General features: G+C 43.6%; 1 long non-coding RNA gene and 1 pseudogene across 1 annotated transcript; one reads left to right on the top strand and one right to left on the bottom strand.

Moving 5' to 3' along the window:
- The window catches only part of LOC119914855, a 92,624-nt pseudogene that overhangs the window by 43,681 nt on the left and 28,632 nt on the right, over positions 1-20,311 (top strand).
- Positions 2,000-16,847, bottom strand: LOC119914881. The gene is made up of 2 exons (XR_005446859.1): positions 16,521-16,847; positions 2,000-3,543 (listed from the first exon to the last, which is right to left on the bottom strand). It is a non-coding gene; the product is annotated as an uncharacterized LOC119914881 (long non-coding RNA).

Here is a 20,311-nt window from a genome sequence, read left to right as displayed (position 1 = left end):
CATTTATGAGAATTCATAATATGTTAAACAGTCTACCTGTGCATAGGCCTGCATTGATGTTCTGCTGATTTTGCCCTTTCAGACCGTCTGCAGACACAGAAATGTTTGGGACTGGACTACTGGATGAGAGGAGGTAGACAAACAAAACTTACTTAAAACCCTTTTGATCAGACAAATCTCACCACAAATTCACATAAATGTTCAGTTCAGCACCTCAGATAAAGTGCAGCTCAGAATCCCAAACACAGCAAGTCTGCGCCTCAGATTTTAGATGTTTATTTTGCAAAACTCTTTCATTAGATGACATGTTTAAAATATGTTTTAATGATAATAATACATTCATAATCCTCTCCTGTAACCATCACCTTATCGTGGTGGAGAGATCTGCGTGCCCCGGTGAGCCTGGAGGCTGTGTTGTCTGGAGCCTAACACTCCTGGTAGGGTCTCCCAAGGCAAAGTGGTTCCAGGTGAGGGACCAGACTGAGAATGGTTAATAATAAAGTAAATAAAGTAATAAAGACGCCTGATAAAACAATGAGGAAGAGGAGAAGAGACCCTGCCCGGAGGAAGCCCGGGGCCCCCGTCTGGAGCCAGGCCCAGAGGGAGGGCTCGCCGGTGAGCGCCTGGTGGCCAAACAAACGTTTAACTGGACCATTGCCTGGATCAGGGTGATTAGGCCTCCCTCACGAAGAACTCTATCTCCCAAGACAGAACCACACAACTAAAATGGGGGCAGACGTGAACTGGGTTTTGAGTTTGACAAATGCAGTTTGGGCTTTAAATTGCTGAAGTTGCTTTCTTGTTATAGGGACCGACCTCCCCACTACTGCCTTGATCTTGCCTAGATCTGCCTTCATCTGCCCACTCCCAATGATGTATACCAAAAAACTTACATAGATGGAGTGGAATTTGCTCTGCAATCTGTTCTCCAGCAGCCGCTGGAGTACCTGGCAGACATGGAACATCTTCTGAGAGACTTCTAGAAAAAATCAAAATGTCAAGATAGACAAAGCGGTTCAAGAAGTTTGAGTACATCATTGACAAAGTTTTGAAAGGCAGCTGGGTTAGTTGACCCAAAGGGCTTTACCTGGTACTCAAAGTGACCAAGGGGGGTGTTGAATGCAGTTTTCCATTCATCTACTTCCTTTATTCGTACCATGTGGTATGTGTCGGAGATCCAACTTGGAAAGGTGGTGGCCTGCTGTAGTGGTTCGAAAGCTGAACTGATTAGTGGCATGAGTGCTTGTTTTTAACAGAGATGCTGTTGAAGCTGCGTTAATCAAAACAGGGGAGGAGAGTTTCATCTTTCTTCTCAACATAGAAGAAACCCGCACCAACAGTGGAGGAGGATGGACAGATCAGACCAGCTTTCAGGGAGTCCCAAATGTGAATTTTCATGGCCTCTCTTTCAGGACGAGACAGATTATAGAGTCTGCTTGATGGGAGTGGGCTGTCAGGGAGCAATTTAACTTTGATCCAGACTAGCCCACCAGAACTGGCCCCCAATATAAAATCCCCACAGGACAGAGAAATGTTGACATTCAGAGCTTCGCTATCATTAAGCACAAGATTTGAGATTTTCCACAAGCTAGTTTGAACACACAGTTCCTGTACTCTTTACCTTGTTTTTTTCTTCCTGGTACATTTACAAAACTGTAGCTGACCAACAGAATTTGCATTTCACTGATAGATTCTGATAACATGTTGTATTAACACATTCAGATGCATACCGTTCAGCTGCACACTGGCTTCACTGTCCTCTCTGTCTACTCTTTCACCCGTGATTCTTCCTCTTCCCGTTCTTAGTGTCTGTGGTACTAGTACTACTACTACTACGGAACGAGTCTGTTACAATTTTACATTTACTTGCATTTCAGCGAATACCTTTAACTCTTGTGTCTGAACTTTTCAGCCCAACCTTTTCAGCACTCCCCCCCACCACAGTATTAACATACCTACAGTTATGGAAAACACCCATCAGCTGAACGTGACTCAAATGGATGGTATTAAAGATTTATTGTGATTAATGAGAGTTTACATTTTATTCTGACTACTAAAGAATACCTGATGATGTATTGATGATTTATATTGAATATATGTTCAATTTATTTACACATTGAAAGTCAACAAATCATAATAAAAAAATGTACTTGAAAAAAATAATTAAACAGACAAATCACAGCTCAAAACTCAAATAAAAACAAACATTTACAAAAAAATTATTCAAATCTTCTCAGTTAACGGCACAAACAGAACGAAAAGCCTGTAATATGTCAATAAAAAGAGGAAATCTCCTCGACCTGTTAAACAAAGTGATTGTATGAGAATGAATGAGAACAAAGAGAGCAAATGAAAGAAAATGAGTGAAAGAGAAATGTGAGCTGACTTCAGATCAGAGTTAGACAATAAGAAGTCTAAAATGAAGCTGCTGAAGGAAAAGTGAGCTCAGCTACTGACGTCACTGCAGATATCAAGCAGACACATCAACAGATATATCCACTCAGTAAAGTGAGTTCTACTGATCGTGTTCCTGCAGGACAGGAAGTCAGCAGATCCACATTAAACACCGAGGAGGGAGTTCAGCTCAGCAGCCTTTACATTTAGAGGCTGAGCTCACAGATCAGGCTTTGGAGATGTTGGACATGAGTCTGGATGTTTTTCTTCACGCTGCAGCTCGGAGTCTTCCTCTTCACTGTCCTGTAAATGAGGACAGTTCATTCTTCACCTGAAGAAACTGATCAGAGACCTTCTGACACTGATCAGCTGACTGGAGGATGGAGGCTGTTAACTTTCTGTCCTCTTCAGGGGTCGGAGTGAGTCTGAAGACATTAACAAGAAGCACCAGCAGATCATTTATCAACCCCATCACTAATACAGCTACATCCACAGCTCCCTGACTCTCCTGTTTCAGTTCAGCCACTCGTCTGAGGATCCTCTGAAACTCCTCCATGTCTGACAGAGTGTTCTCAGCCTGAAATGCAGCTGATTCTTCCTCCAACCGTTCACACGTCCTCTTTATTTCTTCCAGCTCGTTCTTCAGTGGTTCAACAATCTCCAGGAATTTTTTCCCCTGCTTTTCTACTTCCTTTGCACTTCCATTCTCTGTCATTGTTTTTACTATGTTTGCACCAACAACAGTAGCTCCTCCTGCTGCTGCTCCTGCTGCTCCTGCTCCTAATAAGCTCAGCCCCCCCAGTAAACGGAGCTGCAAGGACCAAGACTCCAAGTCCAATTCCTCCAGCAACAACTCCTATTGTTCTGGCTTTATCTGTCTTCTCCTGCATCTTTCTGACTTCAGCGGCGATCTTCTTAAACTCTCCTACAACCTGTCTCATCCTGTCTTCACTGTTGTCAAATCTTCTGATAAATGAAGTTGCATATTTGATGAGTTTGTTCATTAATTCGGACAGATCAGGAGGCAGGTCTTTGCTAAATCTTCTTCTTGGTTTTGAGGCCATTGTCAGGTAGAGTTTCTCTGCTTCTAAGTCAAAGTTCAGTCTGCAGGTTTTCCTCTCTGCTGCTGCTCAGCTGATCAGAAAGGCTCTGTGGAGACAGAGAGAGACAGAGAGAGACAGAGAGAGACAGAGAGAGACAGGTGATACAGGTGATACAGGTGATACCCACACAGGTGTTTCCACTCAGGTTGTTCATGAAGTCAGCTGTCTGTCATCAGGAAACAAACACAAGGACTGTGGCTGCGGAACAGGGAGGAGACCATGAATTCATGAATCATGAAAATGTGTGATTTTATTCATCTTATTAAAGCTGTCAGTCAGATCTCTGCTTCTCCTTGCAGCTACTTTTCCTCTGAAACTTCTATCTTCATCTACACTAGGAAACAGGAAGAGCAGCAGAGCATGTGTTACTAACAACACTGCTGACACCATAAACCTGCAGCCAATGCAACACCAGAACAATGACTGACATCTATTGCACTTGCGCCAACCGTGCATGCAGCCTGTTGCAGTTACTCCTGTTCGTCATCTTATTTTCTAACCGTTTAGTTTTTCTATCTTAGGTGTGTGATTTTTTTGTTTATAAGTAATTTAAGCTACACTCTCTAATCATGAACGTTGAGAAATCCAACAAAGGTTTGAGGTCAAGGGCAACTGGACTCATCCAAGAGTTCTGACTGACTGTAGGGAAACTCAGCAGTTTAGCCTCTGGGATCGTTAGCTAGGATGGTCGATACCGCTGGTTCGTTAGTGCTCCTGGCTGTGGTAACGACAGTCGTCATGGTCGTTACAGCCACCCGTGGCCAAGACTGAACGACCATCGTTGGTATCTTCACCTGAGGCCAATAGGTTACGTTTGTTGAGTTTCCTGGGAAGTGATGAAAGGACAGCATTGTAAGTGGGGGATAAGTGGTGGCGTAGACCCCCTCCTCTGCTCAGCGACAGCTTCTCAACCCAGATGTAGATGCTTCCCCTGACACCTCTTTCAAACCATCCATCTTCTCTGTCTAAAATGTGCACCTGGTGGTCCTCAAACGAGTGTCCTTTATTGAGGTTAAATAGCTGAGTTTCCCTACAGTCAGTCAGAACTGAAAAGTCTCTTGGATGAGGGACGAAACGTCTTCTAGTTTCTTCTACCAAGTCCAGTTGCCCTTGACTTCAACCTTCGTTGGATAACTCTGACCTGGATGACTGAGAACCTTCACAGACATCGAACGTTGAGAAAGTTTTGGTCTGGCTGGTAGCCGTGAATTTGTTCCTTTCATTCAGTTACGACACTGTTTGCAGCAATTTCATGGCCGCTTTGTTTACACCCGGGCCCAGCTGATCAAGCTGAAGCAGTCCGGCATGGCGCTGCGGTCTACAGACATCCCCACTGAGATCTAGAGGAGGACACAGAGGATGCAGAGGAGCAACGAAACAACGAAGAGAGAGGGGTCCAGATACCAGAGACTTTAGAAAAGTAGATATAAGCAGCGTCTCTCATCATCTGGCAATGTGAGGTCTCTGGCTGATAAGATGGACAAGCTAACAGCATTAGTCCGCAGTCAGAGGGAGTTCCGGGAGTGTAGCTCAATGTGCTTCACAGAGACTTGGCTATATCAGGATATACCTAACCACAACGTTCCCATCAACTGCTTTCAGTCTATTGGACTGAAACAACACCTCTCTCCCTGCCTCTTCACCATCTACCCCATAGACTTCAACTACCACACAGAGTCCTGCCATCTTCAGAAGTTTTCTGATGACTCTGCTGTGGTTGGATGTATCAGCAGGGTGACGAGGCTGAGCACAGAGTTGTGGTGGGGGACTTTGTCACATGGTGTGAGCAGAACCATGTGCAGCTCAACGTGACAAAGACTAAGGAGCTGGTTGTGGATCTAAAGAGAGCCAAGGCACCAGTGAGCCCTGTTTCCATCCAGGGGGTCCCTGTGGACACTGTGGAGGATTACAAATACCTGGGAGTGCACATGGACAATAAACTGGACTGGGCCAAGAACACTCAAGCCCTCTATAGGAAGGGCCAAAGCCGTCTCTATTTTCTGAGGAGGCTGAGGTCCTTCAACATCTGCAGGACGATGCTGAGGATGTTTTATGAGTCTGTGGAGGCCAGTGCTGTCCTGTTTGCTGTTGCATGCTGGGGCAGCAGGCTGAGGGTAGCGGACGCTAACAGACTCAACAAACTGATCCGCAAGGCCAGGTACGTTGTGGGGGTGGAGCTGGACTCTCCGTCGGTGGTGTCAGAGAGGAGGATGCTGTCCATGTCATCTTGGACAATGTCCCCCACCCACTGATTGGAGTCTGTTCTGTTACTAATAAAGTCTCAGTTATCAGTGCAGAGCATCAGATTCTCTCTGCAGCTGTTTAACAAACACCTGCACATGAAGAATTACAGGTTTCTGTGTCCTGCTCAGAGGATCATTTCTGCTCGCACAATACTCATTATCTGCATTTATATTTAGTGTTGCTAATTAGCAGAGTTTCAGGAGCGGAACCACGCATCAAGCACGTCATCGCCAGCATTTCAATAAATACCCACACGTCCTAAGTCCTCCCCTTCACCCTTGTATCCTGCATGGCTCTCGCATTCCGCAGACAAACCGAGACCAAGCAACATCGGGGTGGTGATGGAGTAGTGGATAAGACACATGCCTTTGGTGTGAGAGACCTGGATTTGAATCCACTGTGAGACACCAATGTGTCCCTGAGCAAGACACTTAACCCCTAGTTGCTCCAGAGGTGTGCGACCTCTGACATACACACAAATTGTAAGTCGCTTTGGATAAAAGCGTCAGCTAAATGAATAAATGCAACATCACGTTGAGTACGCCACGCTAACATCCAGTAATGCAAATTATTACAAGCTACTTCCATCCACTTACCTCTTCGAGAAGTGTCGGCACATCGTTCTCCGCATTTGACGCTGAATTATTCGGACGGACTCAAGACATCTTCTATGTTCACGTCAGCAGACCCAGCACCAGAAGCCGAATTCTCTCCTCCGTTCAAGCTTGAGGCCCATTGCACCCAAAGAATCCCCTGCCTCTCGTCAAACAGCTGATCACAGCGTTTCCACGCGCCAGCTAGGTCCCGGGTCAAACACTCTTCACGAACAAGCAAGACACAAACTATAGCCGCTCTTCAGAAAACGTTTAAAAATGTAATAAGTCCCATTTAGACAACAGACAATACAGCAAATTTCTCAAGTTATCATGTCAGCGTGCCATGCATTCAGTTCCGTCAACACCAGCTCCTTTCCAGGTGGCACATTACGCACGCCGTGACGTCAGCGCCACTGTTAAAGGGACAGTTCACATATTACTTCCATCTCAAGATAGCAGAGAAGCCAGTGCCAAAGCAAAACAGGACGTCAACCAACACCAGAATTCCAAGACCTCCCCCTCTCATCAGGGTTGACCGCACCAGCAGCCTACATCACACAGGACAACCACATTGAGTAGTCAGCACCCCACCATCCAGCTCCCGAAGCTTCAGATACCCAGCACTGGGATATGCCAGCACCCCGGCCGTCTACATCTACCAACCACAGCAGCACGCTTCATTAGGGGACTTCGGCACTGGGACACCAGCGCCACAGCTGGACACTTCCAGCAGCTACAGCTGCCAGTTCCATAGGGGCCCCCAGCACAGAGATGCTAGCGCCTACAGTCGTACACCTCGAACAACCTCAGCAGCCGATTTCAGTAGGGGCATTAGGCACCGGGATGCCCACAGTCTGGTCCCATCAACCACTAACCTGACAAAACGGTCCGTTACACAGAACCACCCGAAAAGTAATTGACGGAAACCGTTTCAAATGTTGTTCTTCGCTTATCTTTCAATAATAATCTCCAGTTCTGTCAGAACTGATGCTACCAGCATACAAGCTAACCACTTAAGTACAGTTGTTTCAAGTTCATTACAAGCTCAGTCATTTCAAGCTAACTTCAAACAGCCGTTCCAAGCTAAGTTGAGCTAACAGCAGTTTCGAGCTAACTTCGAGCTAGCTAATAGTCGTTTCAAGCTAACTTCGAACTACCAGCCATTTCGAACTAACTTTGAGCTAACAGCCGCTTCAGCTTACAGCCGTTAAGAGCTTACTTCGAACTAGCTTATAGCCGTTGAGCTTACTTTGAGCTAACAGCTGTGTCGAGCTAATTTTGAGCTAACAGCCGTTAGAGCAAACCTTGAGCTAGCTAACAGTAGTTTCGAGCAAGCTAACAGTCGTTTCGAGCTAGCTAACAGTCGTTTCAAACAGTCTAGCAAACAGTTGTTTTTAAGCCAAGTCGTTTCAAGTTAAGAGTCATTACCTAGCTAAATTGTTATCTAACCACGTCGTTTCAAGCAAACAGTCGTATCTAGCTAAGTTGCTTCGAGCAAACAGCCGTCATCATATTAAGACGCTTCGAGCAAACAGTTGTTTAGAGCCATAGTCATTTCATGCCATAGTTGTGTTGAGCTAACAATCGTCTTGAGTCATTTCCTAGCTTAGCCACTTTCCAACTATGTCATTGCAACCACTCATCTTCTAGCTAATTTGGTTTGAGCTATAGTCATTTTCAAGTAAACGTTTGTTTCTTCTTAAGTCTTTCAAGCTAACAGTCATTTCCTAGCTTTCGAGCAAAACTAGTTTTGAGCTAATATTCATTTCGAGCTAACATTTGTCTCCAGATAACAGTAGTTTTGAATGAATAGTGTTTCTAGTGAACAATCGTTTCAAGCCAACATCCAGCTAACAGTCGTTTCCATTAATTTAAACCATGCCATTCAGAGCCAATGTTGTCTCAATGGATATTCGTTTCGATCGAACAGCCGTTTCAAAGCAAAGTCATTCCAAACAAACCGCAATTTAAACTAAAGTTGTTTTGAACGAACAATTGTTTCAAAATTAAAGGGATCTGGCACCGGGACGCCGCTTACTCCCAGTCATCTCTAACCTGACTGCGTCAGTCAGTTCGTTACATAGAACCATCCAATTTGTGGTTGGAAACAGTTTCAGGTTAGTGTAGTCGGGTCATTAGGCACCGGGATGCAAAAAACCCTCTCACCCCACATCAATCAATCTCTGCAAGTCGCTTCAGTCTGGGATTCTGGCACCGGGATGCCATCAGCCATCAGCTAATCCTAATTCTTTCATCTCCCGTTCTTCATCTCCATCTCCCGTTCTTCAGCTCACTAGTTTACTCAAACACATTGTAAACTACATGATATCTTGTTCTTCCTATCATGCCTTTTCCTCACCAACCGCCAACTAAAAGATCCTCCGAAGGGCTACCCGAAAGGGAGAACATCCACCCGGTTGAGGGAACTCACTCCGAAAAGTTGCGTCCACCTTCTCCATACACTAAAACGATTACATGGCCATTATTCTAGATAGAGAGGCACAGGTTTACCAAAAAATCCACACCGCTTCCAAGCCACAGCTTGCTTCAGTGGTGTAACCAGGGCCCACTCGACCATGCAACCCTAACATGCCCCCCAAGCGGTTCCCGGTCTCATTCTAACCCATTGCCGCCGCTGCAAGCTCTCTGGTTTCTCCAACCTCGGGGTTCCAAGGTCTGCATAGAAACTGCACGTCTTCCCAAGACCCTAGATTTCTAGGATTCACTCTCAACACCATCCATCTCACACTTTAATCTGGATTGAAAGCCCATGCAATCAGCATTCCATCCCCAATTCCTCCTCGCTTTGGCTCAACCTTTGCCAACGGGACCGGTTCAACTTTTCACAAACCATACACCACGGCCACATATTCTGCAGGTTTTTGGGTGTTCTACAAAGAAGACCAATTGCAGGAAAATAGTCACCGAAACTCTACTACCAACAGCATAGCCCTCTCTTGGGTTACAGGCTTACTTCGAAGAACTCAGCCACCGTCACAACAAGCACAACACGACCTCCCCGTCATTCAATCTCGTCACCACTTCTCATCTCACCAACACGCCCACAGTGGCAACAAAACACACTCCACTGAAGTCCATCTTAGCGGAAGCACTGGCTTCTTTTCCAAACTTCCAAACCCATTCCCGGATAACCCAACATCTTTGAGGCACTCAACGTCAAGAGACATTTCAAGACCCCGGCGGCCTTCCTCTTACAGCAGTCTGCATGCACACCATCTGCGCCAGTTACAGCATCCCTCACTTAAATTGAACCTTAGCCGTCACGTCCACGCTCGCTCTCTTCGGTTTCATTTCACTGCATCTCCTCTTTGCTTGACCTTCGGCATCATGCTCGCAATTGAGTCATTCCTCAAACAACACCGCTTTCTACCAAAGCGATCTGAAGTCCAGTCAATCGGGCCAGCTTACTTTCATCTTTTCTTCAAAGTCCAGTCATCTCTGAACCTTCTAAGACCCTCGTGAACTACAGGGAAACCCGGCGCACAACCATTTGAGATTGTCTGAGACCAGTCTAGTAGCTACTCGATTCTGGTTCTACCAGCAGCTCTGCCAAAAGGTACAGGTAAGGTATTCTCCCATCCATTACTTCGGTCATTCCTCCAGAATTTGAGCTGACATTCAGGCTACCGCGGCGTCATTCCCGAGCATCCGATACAGATCATGCGCACCGGTCTTACAAAGCATACCACCACTACATTAAGATCTCGAGATCCCAGATCACCCAATATTCTCTCAAATAACTGGAAGCTTTTTGGGGATCTGTCGTGCCCGGGTGCTACGGCGGATTTCCCTATCGTAGCTTCCCCACAACGCTTTCGAATGTCTATTCAGCTACTGCAAGCTTCATACATCTTCTGTTCGTTAATCAATAAATCATTTAATCATACCTGTTGATTGTGGTCCTTGCTAGTGAATTGATTCTGGTTGTGAATTCTTTATTGAATAACCCAGAATATAATGTCTTGCGATTTATTAGGCTAAAGGTTTAAGAGAAACTGAAATGACGTTACTCTAAGTCGATGCTCAGTTTTAGGCTTTCAGTTTATTTCTCTTCTGATATCCTTCAACACTAGCCTACTGCATAGGCAACATTTGATTTATGCAAGTCACATCACTCGTCACTGATCGATCACTGCGTTCCATCAGAGCAATCTGACGCTTTTTTCATTTACACTTTCATCAGCTGATTTTACTCGCGGAGCCGCCGGCTGCTTTCAATGGATGCAGTCGGTGAGATGGCTGGATGAGCGGATTTATTTTCCTTTGCTGGCTTCATTAGAGACTTTAGTGCAGTTTAGTGTCCAACTCCTAACTTCTTTACTGTGTCTTTTTGGACTGAACGAGCAGCCTCACATCTGACTGAATAGACATGACATTAAATGATGTAAAACATGTTTCTTGCTGACAGACTCTCCGACTGTCTCGGACTTTAATTGTCTCCAGAATAAAAGTTGATGGGAGAAATAAAAGAAAAATAAAAACTTTCTAATAGGCTAAATGAAGAAAGTTGCGTGTGGGGCTTTTGTTGTTCAGACCTACAATGAACTCAGAATTTAACTAGTGAATCATAAAACAAATCTAATATAGCCTAACTCTTTGCAGTGATGGCTTGAGTTTAATGTTTCTGTCCTGATGTATCAGATCAGTCCGATCAGCTGCAGCGTCCAATCAACATAATGGCTACCCAGTAAGTACCTCATGATGGGGCTCAATCAGCTTTGCGTTTTTGCAATTATCTCGAAAATGGCTTCATTTAGAGTTGAACTTCTTTCATTATTTTAATCTCTGGATTCAGCTGCATCTTTGCTTCAATGGTCTTCTGCTCTAAAAATGTCAAATTATACGACTTTTTATCGCTTTTCTCTAAAACCTATTTTTATTATTATAAGACGGTTTTGCCAATTGACCTGAACCTTTGGCAGGATCATCTACGGACGTCGCTGATCAAATGTTATCAAAAGAATTTTGATATGTCAGTCTGTTTTTTTTTCTTAAATTTTTACTTTTATGTATTTACGCACAATTTTACATAAATGCCTGTAAATCAAAATCGGCTTAAGCTATTGTAACCAAACTCGATGCGTCTGTTCAATGCTCGGCCCCAGCTTTGCTGAGCAGCCCTGGGATATTCTTCCACTAGGGGGCGCTACACTTGCAAAAAGTTTATACCTCGTAATTCGCTGGATGAATTTGTACGAAATTCGGTTTGTACAATCTCGGGTCCCTACTCAGCTGATGTATAAAATTTGGAAATGATTGCTCAAAGTGGGCGTGGCTTATTACAAGAAATGTAAATTTCTAGACATTTCTCATTCCAAACTTCAAAAAATCAAAAAAATCATCCGTACGTCCTTGAGAACTGAAATTTTTCAGCACATCCACTGAAGTGTGACTCACGTTTGCTTCACTGCAACCTGTGGTCAATTCAGAAGTCAGTCAATCTGTATTTTTCAGAATATGCTAATTCAATTAACATCTGTATCTCCACACGTCTTTCTTCAAACGCTACCAAACTCGACAGAATCATTCTCCAGATGGCCGATATCAAGTGTGTCAAAGGGTTTTCAGATCGGTCAAACGATGACTCTGCAGTGATATTCAGTATCTTGCTGTAACTTCTACAGTAAGAACAACATTTTCTTTTTAATCAAATGCCACCAAAAGAATTTTCTCACCAACATCTTGACAGTTGTAAGCGTTTGAAGTTTAAACTGACAAAACTCTCCGGCTCTGGCACATTTGATGTCACCAGCATCTCAGTCACCAGTGGCTCAGTCAGTAAGTCACCTGCTCTGGAGATCTGCAAATCCCCGGGTGAGCCAGTCAGACGTGCTGACAACAGGAGTGTTCAGATCATAGTGAAGTGCAATTTATACTTCTGCATCAGCCCCCCAAAAATGTACCTGCGACGTGAGGCAACCATAAGCTCTGTGATTGGTCGACTGGAAGTGCCCGTGATTTGAAGTAACTTTTACTAGCGGCCAAACACGGTGAATCAATATATTTGACCTTCACAACCCGAGCAAAATTACTGGTTTCACTATCAGACTGTGATCCACTCGGTCGAGAACATTTGAAAAGGCTACACCAGCCGCACGTTTACAATTTTACCCCCATTCACGGGGGGATACAAATCTCCACAACATGACTGCATTGTTGAGACTGAAGTGGAAAGCGTAGGTACGTATCGGACTCTGATCCTGGTCCTGATTGGTTGCACATCTCAATTGCAAAGCATCTGTTTCTGTTAATCTATTGCAGTGTTGCAGATTTATTTTTAACGAATATGGACCGAAACAGTGAAATAATTCAGGATTATTTCAATGCAGGCCACACATACCAGGTCATACTTGATCTGCTCTCAACTTTACACAACATTAGGATGAGTATGCGCCAGAGACGGGGACTCGAGTTAGAGACTCGGAAGTCTGAAGTCGCACACGGTGACTTCAGACTCGACCTGAGACTCGTCCTCAAAAGACTTCAGACTTGACTCAGACTCGAGGTGCGGCACTCGTGAACAATGTTTATTTATAGGAAGCGTCTGATGAGCGTGCCGTTATTCCTCCCTGCGTTACCTAGAACCTTCCTACGTAACACGTAGCATCAGCTGCGCGCGGCAGCACGTGAGAGAGGACAACAAACAGCTGCAGCTGCTGAGCCGTTCATCATAAACTTTGGCTTTAAAACGCCTCCCTTTCCTCTTCGCTGCTGAGGGACAAACTGCAGACGTTCATTATGCTTTGTAAATGACAGAGTCTGCAACCAATCAGGACCAGGATCAGAGTCCGATACGTACCTACCCTTTCTGTTTCAGTCTCACCGATGTCTGGCGACTGGCTGTCGTGTTTTGCACTTCAGGGCCACCGTAGCTATTGCGTGATACATTAAATTAACTGATTTTACTTACTGACTTTTTGACATTTTATTCATCCTCCACATGATCACACCATCCTTCCATATAACATTAGGTTAGGTTAACTTCTGCTTGGAACACAGCGCAGAGTTGCTTCATGAAAACATCACAAAGACATGGACAAGAACCTGAGAAGCATCGACACGTCGCACTTCACAAGAGGAAAATATCAACACAGAAGGAAAAGGTCACTGTTGACAACACAGTTCCATGGATTAAAGTGCAAGTGTGGTGGTTGCACATTGCTCCACTGAACTGAAGTTTGTGTTAAGGTGCTAGTATGTTGATGGAACGTGCGCTGTTGCACCAGGATCACAAGTAAAGTGATGAAGGGCTCACATTTTTATTGCACACAGCACTATTTTACATTGTTCAGCAGCTTCATTGAGGCTGGCTCAATGATCAGTTTAGGTAACGTGTACCTGCTGCTGGTCAACTACCCATTATTTAAAGGTCCGACCTGCCCATTGCAAATCTTTCTTTGTAAGAACTACAACTGACAGCAAACACAAACATCTTTGTAACTTGTAACTCATTTTTATCAGGACGCCTTCAGCACCAACATAAACATGGGCTGTTCTCACTGGGGTCCATTCTGTTCTGTTCTGGTTAGTGACTTGTTACAAATAACGTCATTTACAAAATAAATAAAATAAAAAATGTAACTGGCACCTTTTCACGTTCCTTTTTTAAAACTGTAGCCTACTTTTACTCTTCACTCCAGTATTTTCTGTGGGCCAGTAATCTACTTTTAATTTCGCTACATTTTCCATTCATACCTTCATAATTTCACCAGTGTGTGATCTGCATTAGGCTTCATTAACCGAACGAGCTGTCAGCCAGGCTGTGCAGAAGAACGCCAGGTCTCCTCTGTGGTACAGAGACGGGCGCTTATCGCAGAGATGAATGAGCTGGGCAGATCAAACATTTAGAAAATCAGGCAGATACCTTTTCAGTTTAAGGCTTTATTGTTCTACTGAAACAACTGAAACCCAGTGAGCCACACCATGGACCTGCTGGCCTGTTGGAAATCAGCCTGCGTCGCTCTTTAACAAACCGGCTGGCGCATAAAAGCATCTTTGGTCTCTGCAGAGAAAATGTAAACTTCACACTGTAAGATCCAAGTCTGATGATCACTAGACTGATTCTGATAAATTAACAGTATCGTGTTGTTGAAAAGAGCATCGCTTTCCTTTGATAGATATCAGCCTGTTTTTTTCAAAGCCTACTGTTTAATAGCGATGTGTGTCGGTGAAAGTGATCTTTCACTCAGCAGCTACCAGCTGTTATTTCTTCAGGAACCGATCATTTTTCAGATGCACAGAGAGGAAATATGGTTGATAAAACAGTCCTGTTGGGTTTTACGCATGACGCACAGCTTCCTCTGTACGAAGCTTTACCTGCTTCAACAACGAGCTGCTCCGTGTTACTGCCACAATTATTCTTTGTAAAGATTAGTTAGATGCTTTAGGAATAATCAGATTGTTTCGGCTGCCTGTGCTTTGGTCGGCTACATGTCCATAATAAGATACAGGCAACAATAGCTGCAAGCTGATATTTAAAGTGATCTTATCAACACGTTCATGGAGATTTAAAGAGGAAAATAATTATTAAACAGAAATAGTTAAAGATAATCAACCAGCAAAGCAAGTAGCATTCCCTAGAAATAAGCATGTTGCACAGCAGATGAAATATATTATTATATTTCTACATGAGTACATTTGTCATTTTTTCTTTTACTTTTTATGGGAGTAATTGTACTTTTTCTCAGTAAAGATTTTGAGTACTCTACCTGCCTCTGGCCAGCAGCAGTTTATGCTCAGATTGATGATGATATGACTTATTTATTCATTTATTTAGTCATATAAAGTCATTACTTTACTTTAGGAGTGTTAGAGGGATCTTTCTAGTTTTGAAAATGTATTTTAATGGCTCATTTATTATGTACTCTACTTACTCAAGAATGCAGGAATAAAGGTCTGTAAAGAGCCAGAGGGCCCGACACACGCTCTGTCTGGAGAGCGGACTGACCAGGGACAAACTCCTGGGCCACTTTGTGGCCTCCGTCCGTGACCATGCTTGACCTTAAAAACATGTGGCAGGAGGTGAGCATGCGTCTCTGCTACGTGTCCATAAACTGTTCCCACAGAGAGCGACATCAAATATAACGTCAGGATAACTAAATCCATTTTAGCTGTGGCTACATTAACTAGCAGCTGTTCCAGGGTTTTCATGGTTAGTTGGTTTTGTTCTAGTTATATTATAGTCCCTCTGTCTGACCCTCTCCCTCTCAGAGCTTGTCTCCATCTTCTGTCACTACAAACAGCCTCTTTCAGCCACACTGACAAGCACAATCTGTTTTCAGAAGTCATAAGAAATAGCATTTAAGTGCTTTATTTAAAATAAAAATCAGCAATCAGCGCCCCCCCCAGGTTCAAAGTCGCTCCTAGCCCTGAATAAAACGGCCCTGCAGCCTTCCAGGAGTCCCACAAACTTTCTTTCCCAAACGTCTTGCTCCTCCCTCTCTCTACCTGCTTCCATCAGTGAGGCGGTGGCGGCCTGTTAAACCCTCAGATGTCAGCACCGACATGTGAGTTGTGTGTGACTTGGCTGGTTAACATGTAGGATTTTTACATGTCACCACATCACAGGTTAACAACATGTGTTCAATAAAAAAAGCTCTAGTCTGACAGACAACACAACTGTTGTTTGATACAGATATTAGAGCAGTGGGTGCAGCGGTTACGTCACATCCTGTTTACTCTGGGGGGCGTCCGACAGCTGGATTTAGCTGTTGGAGTGGTGAAGGTCTGGTTTCAGAGAGGCCCAAACCACTGTGACGGGGGGGCTCTAAATGTTTGTAACCTTAAAACGCACTTGGATTTCCCTCTTTGCGGTTACATTTTACTACTTGCAGACTTATTGTACTTAAAGGGGACAAACTGTGTCAGCTCTACAGTTTCTTTGGCTCAGACCCAAAGAAATGCAGCAGGCTTCCAGGAATTGTCCACAGGAACAGAACAGCTGCCATCAGCCTCCTGTTTCCACTTTTTAAATCTCTTTAACTTTGTTGGTTCCAAAGAAACCAAACTCTCCCAGCAAACCTGCTGAAAACCAAACAGCAGCTGCTTCTTTCACATCAGCAGCGTGCTGGTCATCAAACCTTCAGCCTGTAAGAAGTGAAATGCAGCCAGAGGGATCAGAGCAGTCCTGCTCAGACCGCTTCAGACCTCTGCTCGGTCTTACCTGGAGGAGCTGCGTGGGGCGCGAGGCAAACCGCTTTCTCTCAGTCCACTGATCAGAGACAAAAACCCGCAGCTGGACACACAATCCGGAGAGGACGGGTCATCTGCACGGACCAATGAACGATCGGCTGCTGGGGAGGTGGGCGGGGCTTAGCGGCGGCTCGTCCGGGTCAGTAAGTGTATGAACTGTTTCTGAGGTCCAGGACCGGAACCTGGATCCAGATTAGACCTGCCTGGTTTCACACTTTGCTGGGAGAGACGGTGTAGCCTTCAAAATAAAAGCTGGCGTCTGCGCCGCTCTGACTGCGTTTCAAAATAAAAGCCTTGGCAGTGAAACAGTAAAAATGGAAGAAGAGAAGAAAGAAAGAAAACCCCTCAGTTTAAATTCAATAGACAAGCTTGGTGATTCTGTGAGAACAAGATAAAAAGAATAAAACAGGTTAAAGAGTAGATTGAAAGTGCAGCAGCAGCACATTGGAAGATATGAAGCTCAGAGCAAGTTCAACCGGAAAGACTATGGGATGGATTTAAAACGCTCTACTACACTAGCAGGCCAGCTGATTTGGCCTAAATGATAATAATGAGCGCATGTTACCGTGACAACGGCCGCACACAAAGGCAGACTGGGTGAAATGACCAGATGACTTCAGTTCTGAATCCTTTTAAATCAATGATCAGGTTTCTATCAGGGAGACTGGAGCTGATTATTGGCTACATGTTGGAGAAATCAGCAATTTAGCGGTTGGTTTCCTACCATTATTATGGAAACCATGACAACCAGTGGAATAACATCTTCTTCCCTCCATGATATATGACTGTAATATAAAGGAAGCTGCGAGCCTGAAGCCACAGCTGAAAGTTCAGCAGAAGCTTCAGCAGAGTCCAAAAGCTGCTGCTGATCCAGTGAAGACACTCTGAGCAAACTGATTTCATGAAGCTCACAGGAAGCTGCAGCACTCAGGATGCTTTCATGTAACTAAAGCTCAACATAAAGGATCAACATGTTTCCACATGAAATATCTGAACTAGTCATTCAGAGCACGAAGACACAGGAAGAAAGCAGCGTAGAAATCCATCAGAGGACATCAGCTTTCAGGACTCTTCACAAACACAGCAGCAGCTTTCTGTCTGACTTCTCTTCTGGAACGTCCTCTGTGCACACTGACAACATGAGAAACTGCTTTCTATGGAGATTTCTATTCTACATGTCAGTGAGGAGTTTACTGTCAACATCAGAGTCAGCAGGAATCAGCAGCCTTGGACTGACTGAGAGGAGCATTAGAGGAACCTTCAGAAAAAGGCCTTTCTCCTAAAATGTACATTTGATTCAATTCAAATTCATTTCTCAACTCTAGGTATTTCTTTTACTTTATATTATTTTACCCTGAGCATGGCCGTCTCCAAGATACAAAAAACCCCAATAAAACTATTAAAAATAGTAGCTTCATGCTGAAATGTAGAGGGGAAAAAACACATTCCACAGGCTGTCCAACAGGAAATTGTAAATGACCTAAACTTTTTATTTTGTTTCTTTAAAGACCGTTACAATACTTTTATTACTTACCATCTTCAAGAAAATGGGTTCAATATTTTGGAATGTCCTGAACTGAGAGAGGTGATACAGTCTAGTGATTTTTAAAAGTTAGATCTCCATACATGTTGAAAGAACATGAATTTAACGAGGACGATTTTGAGAAGCACAAAGGCACATGAGTATCATCTGACATGTATTGAAAACCCTGAGCACAAAGTGACATATGGAGTGAAATGGAAATATGTCCTTTTTTTATTCTTTGCAAAGGGTCAGACAGACATACAGAGTGCAACCAGTCTGCAGAGTGTGACAAAGAGCCAGAGGAGAAGCAGGTGACTTTATACTGTAAGGGTATTACGCAGCTATCCAAGGGAGGAAGGGAGTCGGGACCAGCTGTCCTGAGATGAAGGCCTATCAAGGACAGTCTGATAAGAAAACTCTCTAACGAGCATCTTTCCCATGAAAACTTCACCCAGCTGTAACATGATAAAATAATAAAATACCACACAGTGAAACACAGGTCTGTTCTGATGAAGCATGCGGGGTGAAACAGTAAACACCCCTACTTGACTGTTTAAATGACGTCAAAGCGTGGTTAGCCCAAAATTTCTTAAAACTAAATGTTGGAGCTATATTTTTATTTGTTTATTTTGGACTTAAGTTCATTTATAGCCTAATTTATTTCTTTTCTTTTCTTGTTAAAGTTAATTTGGTTTATTTTGTATTTATGCTTTACTTGTGTTGTCGTTTGTTGGTCACATGGTGTTATGTTCATTTGCATAAGTAGGTCAAGGTGGGAGGTGCTGCAGGCACGAGGGCATATGGTTTTTTACCAGCGTGAGAGAGGCAGCAGAAATGTCTGTAAGCTTGCTTATGTGTGAATAAACCTCCTCAAACTCTCTTGTTATGGACATCACTTTGCTTTGGTACCTCTGAACCTGCGTAAAGCCTAACCATGACGTAGCCTCAAGTGGCCATTTGAGAAGCTTGTTATTATTGTTTTTGTTTAAGTTTATGGACAAATGGCCACTACACTGAATGAGAGTAAAACAGAGATCATGCAGTTTGGCCCCCACATGATAGACTTGGGCCCCCTCAATGACTTTGTGCATCCTGTTGTAACTAACCTTGGGATCAAATAGACAGTGATTTTAAATTTGACAAACAAATAAATGAGGTTGTGAAATCTAGTTTTTATCATCTTTGCCTTTTAGCTAAAGTCAAGTCTCAAGTCTCTCGTGGTTATTACGAATGTTGTATCAGCTGCTGCGTTCAATCCAGGTTGCTTATAAAACTGCAAAGCTATAAGGAATTCTGTAACTGTAACCTGTTTTGCATTTACAGAGCACAACCATGTGATGTGCAATGAAATCATTGACGGCTTATTAAATACTGTAAGTCAACACACTCCGCAGACTCTTAAACCCAGTGTAAGTTATAACTAAATAAAATTGTGACGTTGCATAATCAACAATAAAGCTGTAACCTGTTTTTAACTTACAGAGCACAACCATGTAGCCTAATGTACAATGTGTCTACAATTAATGACAGCTTATTAATACTGTAAGTCAACAACCCTGTTGACTCTCAAACCCGGTAAAGTTAACTAATAAACTGTAAAGTTACCTGATCAACAATAACCTGTAACCTCTTCTAGCCAACGTAATAATTAACATGATGGCAGCCAGCGGGACGTAAATAATTACATTTACGTAGGCAGGTTACAGGTAACGAGGGAGGAATAACAGCACGCTCATCAGACGCTTCCAAAAAATAACATTGTTCACGAGTCCCGCACCTCGAGTCCAAGTCGAGCCTGAAGTGACAGTGCTGAGTTTTCCCCACACAACATACTTGATGACTTTGAGATGGTGACAAGTACAAGCTACACTCATCGCTCCCATTACAGCTACACAGATTGTACACTTGCTAGTGTACATGGGAGTGAATATGCATGTAAAAACATGCAGCGTGTGTCAGGTGATCATTGACAGAGTAAAATATGCTTGTAAAGATGTATTCATTGTTGATTACTTGCATACAGAGAATATTCCTCTATTTTTTCTTACAGATATATTCACAATGTGGCTTCTGTGCGGTAAACTTTTAGTCAAGGTTGATCCTCGGGAGCGTATCAACCAGGACAAGAAATGGACTTTCAGTTCCTCAACATGTACGATATTGATGATAAGTTGTATGTCATTCTAGAAACATTTGAAATATTCCAGAGAATGAGTAATGAAATGAAGTTATTTAAT

The sequence above is a fragment of the Micropterus salmoides genome, unplaced genomic scaffold (assembly GCF_014851395.1).
Source record: "Micropterus salmoides isolate LMB-PRFRI ecotype aquatic unplaced genomic scaffold, ASM1485139v1 Ms_hic_scaffold_20, whole genome shotgun sequence".
Classification (NCBI taxonomy): domain Eukaryota; kingdom Metazoa; phylum Chordata; class Actinopteri; order Centrarchiformes; family Centrarchidae; genus Micropterus; species Micropterus salmoides.
This window is presented reverse-complemented; position numbering and strand designations above follow the sequence as displayed.